Consider the following 9,347-nt stretch of genomic DNA (forward strand, 5'->3'; position numbering starts at 1 on the left):
CAGTTTGTGTGATGAGACCCTGTAGACCCTGTACTAAATACATAATAAAATAAAATAATAGCCTTTATTACATGCTGTAAAGAATCTCTTCTGCTCAAAATTCATGAGGCATTTAAAGCTCTAGATCCTTTTTCACATGATATCTTGTTCTCTATGAGTATTAATCCCGGGTGGTGATGATTGTGGCAATGAGTGGGTGGAGAGGTTTCCAAAATAACCAATTGAAGCAATCTGTTCTTCATTGACCAACTTATGGCTCATAAGTGAGTAATCAACATAATCTAAATACTGTAAAATGAAATATTCTTTTGGGCTCAAGAAATGCTTGTAAGTTTAAAACCAATCAGTAGGAAATGACTGGTGTTTGTTAGTGTTGAGAGGAGAGACCAGATTCTTTGCACATTAGCGTTCCAGTTGGTGCCAACATAAACCTCCAGACCTCCAAGTCACTGAATGTGTTATTGTTTTCATATGAGTAAATCTGGGATGGCTTGTTAGTCCTATTTCCATTTCTCACTTGAAAAATTGAGCATTCTCTGGTGACAGAGGTAACAAAACAGTCTTTCTGGAGGCTGAACATTATTCTTCAAAATGGTAAAGGAGTGGCTCTTATTTTCATACAATCACAGAGATGGAAGAGGAAAAATGGCACAAATATTATACACATGAGTAATTGGACCAACACATATGCTAAAAAAGCTTTACTCATGAAAGTCAGCCACAAAAAGAAACATCCTTCCTGCATATGAGGGAAACTCCTCCAAGAAAGACATCGTATTTTAGGCCTTTGAGGCAGTTTTGCAAGGCTGCCATCAAATATTATCTTCTACTATACTGCTTCTTACATAGCATCAGTTATCCAAGATCTGAGATTGTGATACTCCTGTGTGAGGAATCTTCAGATTCCTCTGCTTTAGGAAGAGAAGTGATAAAGCAATCCCTTGCATTGCCTGAAGTGGATCACAGGAGAAGAACCATGGTTGGAGACATTTGTCTGCTGTCATCTTGCATGTGCTGGTAACTTAGTGTTGAATATATGCTGGGAAGTTCCATAAACCAGAATTTGAACTCCATCACTTCACTATCAGAACAAGTCACTTAATCTTGAGTTTTAGCTTTATAATTTGTAAAATGATTCAGTGATTTATTCTGCTTGATAGGATTATGGAGAGTATTAAATTAGACTTCTAAGACTTGTTGTAGTCACCTGTACGTATAGAGTAAGCATTTGGGACATGGAAGTGGGAAGATAACTTGAACCCAGAAATTTGAGATCAGTGTAGCAACATACAGAGGCCACGATGATGATGATGATGATGATGAGGAGGAGGAGGAGGAGGAGGAGGAGGAGGAGGAGGGAGGAGGTAGGAGAAAAGAGGGAAGAGGGAGGAAAGAGGAAGAAAGAAGAGGAGGAATGGGAAGAGAAAGGGGAGGAGGGAGGAGGATGGGAGAGGGGAGAGGGAGACGGAGGGGGAGGGAAATTTTTAGCAAAAGACTTCTATAAATTATCTCCTACACATACACAAAATAGCAAAACTAGTGAAATCTTGTTACAGTCAACTTTTAAAAGTCTAGAAGTTAGCTGCATTTTTGCAGAAATCTAGAGAACAGTTTTAAAATTCACATCTCTGTTAAAACAGCCTCACAGCATTTTGAATTGCCCTGCTTCCATGCCTTGTGGGCTGACCCAATGATGAGGTGGTCTGCAGCTCTTAGAAACCACCATCCCATGTAACAATGAGAACCAATAGTCTGATTGAAGGACATAGAGTGGAGCAGGAACCTCTTCCAACCCTCTCTCACTGAGAACAGTCTTTACTCAACATTCCTTGTGATCTCTCGGAGACCTGATTTAGAAAACTGACTTTGGGCCGGGGAGATGGCTCAGTGGAATAAGCGCTTCCCTGGCAAGTGCAAGGGTCTGAATTCAATCTCCAGGTCTGCAAAAAAAAAAAAAAAAAAAAGCTGACTTTGAGTATCTGTTGAAGACAGATTTTTGTGAACTGGCTCAAGGAGTTACAGCAAGTAGCAAGAACAATAAGCCCCAAACTTGTTGAACTGGAAAAGGTAGTGAGCCCCAAGGCAACCAACACTGACACATGTTGCACATTGTGTACTAAACAAATAATAATTATGGGACAAAATTTTCTTGTCAAAAAGCATCAAGTACAAAATTTGACAAGTTTCAAAGCAGGAGAGTATCAAGGTCTGACTCCTGAGGCAATTGTTCAACCTTGGGATCCGTGAAAAAGATAATAGTCGAAGTAAACAATAGATGAAACTCAAAGCTCAAAAAGAAAATCTGGAAAATGAGATGTCTGTTACAGCTTTGAAAAAAATCTAACATGTTTCTTGGAATCTAGAAGGTTATGTGCATTAGCAAGATTTTGTATATGTTCTGGAAATACAAGCAAAGGACCCAAATATTTTAATGCTATTTATTGTTGTTACTGTTAAGATATAATACTTGTACATAATAATGTGTTAAATCAGTGCATATATATATATATGCAATGTGTACTAATCAAATCATAGTGATAAGCATTTCTATCTCTTCAACAATTAATCATTATTTCTTGGAAGTTTCACTGTCTTCTAATCATTATGAAACATGTCAGATTGTTTTAACCAATAGCTGCTCTGTTATGCCTAAGAAGAACCAAAAATGTATTCATTCTGTTTAGTTGTCTCGTACTGAACTCCTTTCTGTCCCCATTGTAAGCTTCTCAGTCTCTGGTGACCACTATTGCATGTCATTTATCTGACAGGTTTGACTTGTTATTTTGCATAAATGAGTGAGAAGATGTGGGCATTATCTTTCTGTATTAGACTTACTACATGTAAGGTAATGACCATCCATGTAACTCCAAATGATGGAATTTCATTCTTTCTATGGCTGAATAGTATCTCATTGGTTACATATACCACATTTTCTTTTTCTATTCATCCACCTATAGGCACCTGGATTCCATATTTTGGCTACTGTGAATATTGCTGCAATAAATATAGAAATACAAGTCATTTTGGTGTAATAATTTCATCTCCTTTGGAAATGCACCAAGTAGTAAAATTGCTAGGTCATATGGTAGTCATGATTTTAGTTTATTGAGAAATTTCCGCACTTTTTTGCACAGTAGCTATACTGCTTTACATTCCCATATGTACTGTACCAAAGTTTCCTTTCTTCCACATCTTTACCAGCATTTAATTTTTCATCTTTTTGAGAATGGGCATTTGTATTGAGGTAAAATGATACTTCCTTGTGATTCTGGTTTACATTTCTCTGACAGTTACTAAAATTGAGCATTTTTAATAAGTATATTGGCCATTTGTATGCCTTCCCTTGAGAAGAGACTTTTGGGATTCCTTGGTCAATGTTTAAAAAGAATTGTCTGCTTTTTAATATTTCTTTATTTTGGTGTTCATATTATTGAGTTTCTAATATATTTAGGGTATAAATCTATTGTTGAATACTTTCCAAATATTTTCACAAATTCTATGTGTTGTCTCTTAATTCTGTTATGTTTATTGCTGTGTAGAAAAATTTTTGCTTGATACAATGCCATTTATCTATAGTTATTTATTTTGGGGTTCAATCTAAAAACTTATTACCAGCACCAATGTCTTTTTTTTATTTAATAAAGGGTTTACAGGGTCTCACTGCATAGATAAGACTTGTAGTGATACTCCTGTTTTCAGCCTCCCAAGCTCTGGGATTACAGATGCACACCACCATGCTTAGTCTCATTCAACATCTCAGCATGCCCTGGGGGTGGGGCTGGCATAGCACACTGGGAATCAAACCTCAGTCCCTGAGTCTGCCTAAGCAGGTGCTTTAGTCAGCTAAGCTATCTAGACAGCCCTCTACACCAATGTCTTGATTCCTCTATTTTTCTTATAATTGTATGGTTAATAGTTTATAATGAGAAACACAAATCCAGTTTCACTTTTCACCATAAGCATGTTCAACATTTTCAGCACTATTTGATTATCTACTGAATGTTCTTGGTACCTTTCTTTAAAAAAAAATCAGCTACAAAAATGTGTAATAATTTCTAAGTTTCTTAATCTATTTCATTAATCTATGTTTGTTTCATGCCACTGCACCATGCTAATTTAGTTACTGTAGCTTTGTAGTATGTTCTGAAATCAAGTGTTGTGATGTCTACAGAAAATTTATTTGGTTTTGATTAGGAATGCATTAGCAATTCTAGGTCTTTAATAGTTCCATACAAAGTTTAGGGTTCCTTTTTCTATGTCTTATGATGAAAGTAACTTGTAGTTTTCTGGGAATTGCACTGAATCTGTAGATTGCTTTGAATAGGTAGACAGGTACATATAAGCAAAAAGTGAAACTTAAGGTGCTTTGTTAGCTGCCGGCTAGCTATTGAAAGCATGCCCAACATATACGTAGAATTGCTTCTTTTCTGTTGAAGGAAATATTTATGCAATTATCAGCCCGCCACTAAGATAGCTGAGCAGTGACGCAAGTAGTTGTCCACAACAGTGATTTTATGGAATTAGTTTAAAAGTCATAAAACTAACAACAACAAGCCCTGAGTAGAATTTAATTTTTCATTGCATCATTTTAAATGTCAAGTTTTCAATACCAGGGGTATAATTTAGTGGTATACCATTTGCCTAGTTTGTGAAAAGCCATGAATTTGATCTCCAGCACTGCAATAAAAATGCAATGTCTAGTGATCAACCAAAAATTATGGGATGTGTTAAGAAACAAGAAAGCATGACCCGCTTATGGATAAAAGAGAATCAATAGAAACTGTCTTTTAAAAACTCCGACATTTGATTTACTATATCAACTTTAACTTGAAGATTTATACATGTCCTAAGGAAGAAAGGATGTAACACTTAAATAAAGTACAAGAACAGTGTCACTAATAGAGATCATTGATACAGAGATGGAACTTAATAATGCAGCAAGTGGGCCAGGGAGATGGCTCAGTAGAATAAGCGCTTCGCTGGCAAGCACATGGGCCTGAGCTCAATCTCCGGTTCCAAAAAGAAAAATTAAATTGAATTAATAATGCAGTATGAATGCTAAAGTGGAAAGTATAATACTTGAAATGAAAAATTGGCTGGAGAGTTCAATATTTGATTTGGGCAGATGAAACAAAGAATTAGTAAATTTGCATACAGCTCAATTCAGATTATGCTATCTGAGGAGGAGAATGGGAAAATAATGGGAAGAAATAAATGAACTATTAGAAAACGATGGGACACCATCAAATATACCAAACAAATGCGAAATGTGAGTTGGAATTCCACAGAACAGAAAACAGCAAACATGGTTTGAATATGGCTTGTGTTCTCATAACATTTTATGGGAGATTAATTCCTATTGTGAGGTACAAAGTGAGTAGAAATTTAATCTGATATTTAGTGGTTGGACAATTGGAAGATGATTAGGACTCAATAAGTTCATAAGCCTTGATTCCCCTATGACTGAATACAGGAGCCTTTGCAAGTTGAGGTACAGAGAGAGATGAAGGGAGAAAACATACACTCTTTTAACTGTGCTGTGTCATTTGAGGTATCAGCTCAGAATTTGACCCAAAAGAAGAATATCACCAAGTACAGCACTTTGATCTTGGAAGAGAAACATGGACTAAAATAAATCTCTTTTTAAAAAAAGCCTTATAGGGCTGGCCAGATAGCTCAGCAGATTAAAGCACTTCCTTAGGCAGATGCAGGGACCGGGTTCAATCCCCAGCATGCCACGCTGGCCCCGCCCCTGGGGCATGCTGAGATGGAGACTAAGAGCAGAGGTGGTGGCACACACCTGTAATGCCAGCGCTTGGGTGGCTGAAAACAGGATCACTCCAAGTCCAATCTGTGTAGTAAGACCCCGTACTAAATACAAAAATAAATATTAAAATTTGAAATAAAATAAATAAATAAAAATAATACATTTCTAAGAAAAAAAAATTGAAAAATTTAAAAGCCTTATATTTTTGATCTGGACTGTCCTTCAAAAGCCCCATATGCTCAGTAGTGGTGCTGTTTGGAAAGGTGATTAGGTCGTGAGGTTCCATCCTCACATGTGAACTGATCCGCTAATGAGGTCATAGCTGAACATGTGTTAGTAGGAAGAGCCTCATCAGAAGGGGCAGTCAAAGGGGGCGTGACCTGGGAAAGCGTCCCTTTCACCCTGGCTCCTCACTTTTCTCTCCTCCTTGGCTGCTGTAGGTTGAGCACCTTTTCCCCCTATTACACCTCTCCACTACCTTGCTTCTACCTTGGAGTCTGCTAAGCATAAATTGTAATCTTGAGCCAAAAAAAAAAAAAAAAAAAACCTCTCCTCCCTTAAGTGGTAGGTGCTGGACACAGTAATGTCTCAGTGACAGAAAAGCTAAGACAGTAACTCATCAAGTCTTTACTAATGTTTTATCAGTAACAAAAAAATAGAATAATACAGCATCAGAAAAAATATTTAAAGAAATAATAGCATAAGACTTCTCAACCTTGGATGAATTGTGAAGATGTGTATCTAAGAAGTTCAACAGAATCAAACAATATAAGGAAGAAAATATGCCTTTCCAGATCATGAGTGCCATGAGTCTCATCAAGACCCAAAATGCATTATAATTACTTTGTACAGAGATCAAGATAGTTAGAGAGTCTAAATCAGAAAAAGAGAAGCAACTAATCCTATACAAAGAATTTTCAGTAAGATTAACTGCAGATTTCTTTTCCAGAAATGATGGCGACCAGAAAACAATGGCATATATTAAAAGATCATGAAAGAAAAACACTCTCAAGAATCTTATAGCCAGTAAAATCATGTTTAAAAACTAGAGAAATACCTTGGTAGTGTCCCAAATTTTCTGATCAAGAAGATTATGGGGCCAAACAGGAAAGTGATCAATGACGTAGAGTGTGCCTAAGGAGAGTCACATGGAGAGAAGACACTCTCTCAGGCTTTCACAGAGAGCACATTGGCCAAGCAATGGCCATGACTCATCCACATGGCTGCACTGACAAAGGTTCTACAATCTGAAGTACAGGATCTCAGGATAAATCCTGAGGGCATTTCACTGACCTTCTCAGACCAAAAGCTACAACTCTTGTTGCACAGGTCCTGCTTTACCTTGTTCTTAACCATCCAGTAGAAAAGTATGAAGACGAAATATAGGAAGTAAAGCCATGTTGTTAGGTTGAGCTGTGGGGGACTCAGGTCAATAATTTCTGACATTGCCAGTTAAACAGAAGACCCAATGCTATTATGGGCTACTGGACTCTTAGAATATTTTGCTGAGTTTACACACCTATAATATTCAATAACGGAACTTAGAAAAAATGGGATATACCAATGAATGTCCATTTTGTATCTGTGTATTCAAAGTGCTTAGGATAGATATATAGTTGCATTCTCTTAATGAATAGAATGATTTGTTCTAATGGTGTTTTAAATAGGATCTCAGGTCCGCATCTTGTACAGCAATTAACCACTAAGAAGAATATATGCAGTGTATTATTTGTTGAAACTGTACTTCCGATTTGATTTGAAACTGTCTCATTGCTGTTTATCAATAAAATTTTGAAAAAATAAAAAATAAAAACTAGAGGAAAAGATGACATTACATGAATAAAATGTGGGAAAATGCATTACTGGCAGACATACTATATAAAGACAGTTCTTCATACTGGAATGAAAGCACCTTAGATAGTAATTCTTATCCACACAACAAAATAAATGTTACTGGTACACAGTAACATTTAGCTATACAAGTGAATACAACGTAACTGATTTTTATTTGTATCTCATTTTTTTCTGTGCAATTTAAAAGACAACCTCACAAATAACATTAAAATAAAATGTATATTTGAGGTACACAGATATAAAAATGGAATCTATGTAACAGTAACAACATGAAGGAGGTAATTGAGCATGTAACATTTTATACACTCTCAAAATTTTTGAATTAAATAAAAGTTGATTTTTATAAATTAGAATGTTAACTATAATCCCCAGGGAAACTGCTAAAAATACAATTTTAAAATACAATAAAAGAAATCAAGAATTTAAAGGATGCATGGGAAAAATATTTTTAACATGAAGCAATAATTAGGAAACGGAAAACATAGAGAAGAGAGAGACAGAGACAGAGAAAGAACGAGAGAGAAGAACAAACAGCAAGTGACAGACACAAATCTTTAACTGCACTGAATGAGTCCCTAGTTAAACTGTAAATGTATTCTTGAGAAAAATTAGGATAGCTATAAATTAAGTTTACAATGCTACAGTTTTATTACAGAAAATTTAAATTTAATAACCTATGCATCAAAATTCAAAAGTCTAAAAATTTAGTTAAGAAAACAATGGTTTAAAAAATAAAATAGTGAAGCAAACATAGTGAAGCAAACACTTTGCCCAAGAGGTAAAAGCTGTCTGTATTTAAAAGGGCACAACATTTTGGGGAAAAGTTACAGAGCTCAATAAATGGAAAGATAGTTCACGCTCATGTTTTGGAAAAGTTTCAGAACAAAATAATATGGTACTCGCCAGGGCAAGTAGACAGAGAAAAATTCACAAAACATTTTTATTTTGATCTTTTTTTGTTTTTGTTTTTGTTTTTGTGACATGATCTCACTGTGTCACTAAGTTGGCTGGAGGGGGTGGAGGGGGCGGCTAGAATTTGGGAAGCCTCCCTCCTTGCCTGGTTGAAAAGTTAGTATTTATTAAATGCCATTATTCTTCAAATTTGTCTGAATTTAACACAACCTTTATGAAAATTTAATCCATTTTGAAAACATTTGACAGAAGCCGATCTGAAAACTCATATGAAAGTGCAAGGAATCCAGAACAGCCTAACAGTTTTGCAAAAAGAACAAAATTAGATTCACAATTTGCATTAATGATGTTAATTTGCCTATATTTTAAAATATGAATTAACAGTAATTGAGACCATATAATATTTAATATACTTATAATGCTATATACCATAATACTTAATGTACTTGTAATAATAAGGATGAGGCCATATAATGCTTAAAGGGTGGAAAAGAGAATAAAGGAGTGGAATTTAGAGTACAAAAACAATCCCTCACATCAAAGATCAATTACTTGTTATATAAGTACAAAGACAGAGTGAGCAAAGAATAATCTTTTCAACATATAGTTCCAAGACCCATCCATTCAAATAAAAATAAAAGTGTACCTCTGCTTCACATCCTATTAAAAATTAATTCATAGGGCTGGTGAGATGGCTCAGTGGTCTAAAGCACCTACTTAGAACAAGCACAGGGACCGCGGTTCAATCCCCCAGCACCACATGCCAGCCAGCCCCGCCCCCTGGTGGGCTGAGCTGGCCACACACACAGACACA

This window comes from Octodon degus, unplaced genomic scaffold (assembly GCF_000260255.1).
Source record: "Octodon degus isolate 3935 unplaced genomic scaffold, OctDeg1.0 scaffold00029, whole genome shotgun sequence".
NCBI lineage: Eukaryota > Metazoa > Chordata > Mammalia > Rodentia > Octodontidae > Octodon > Octodon degus.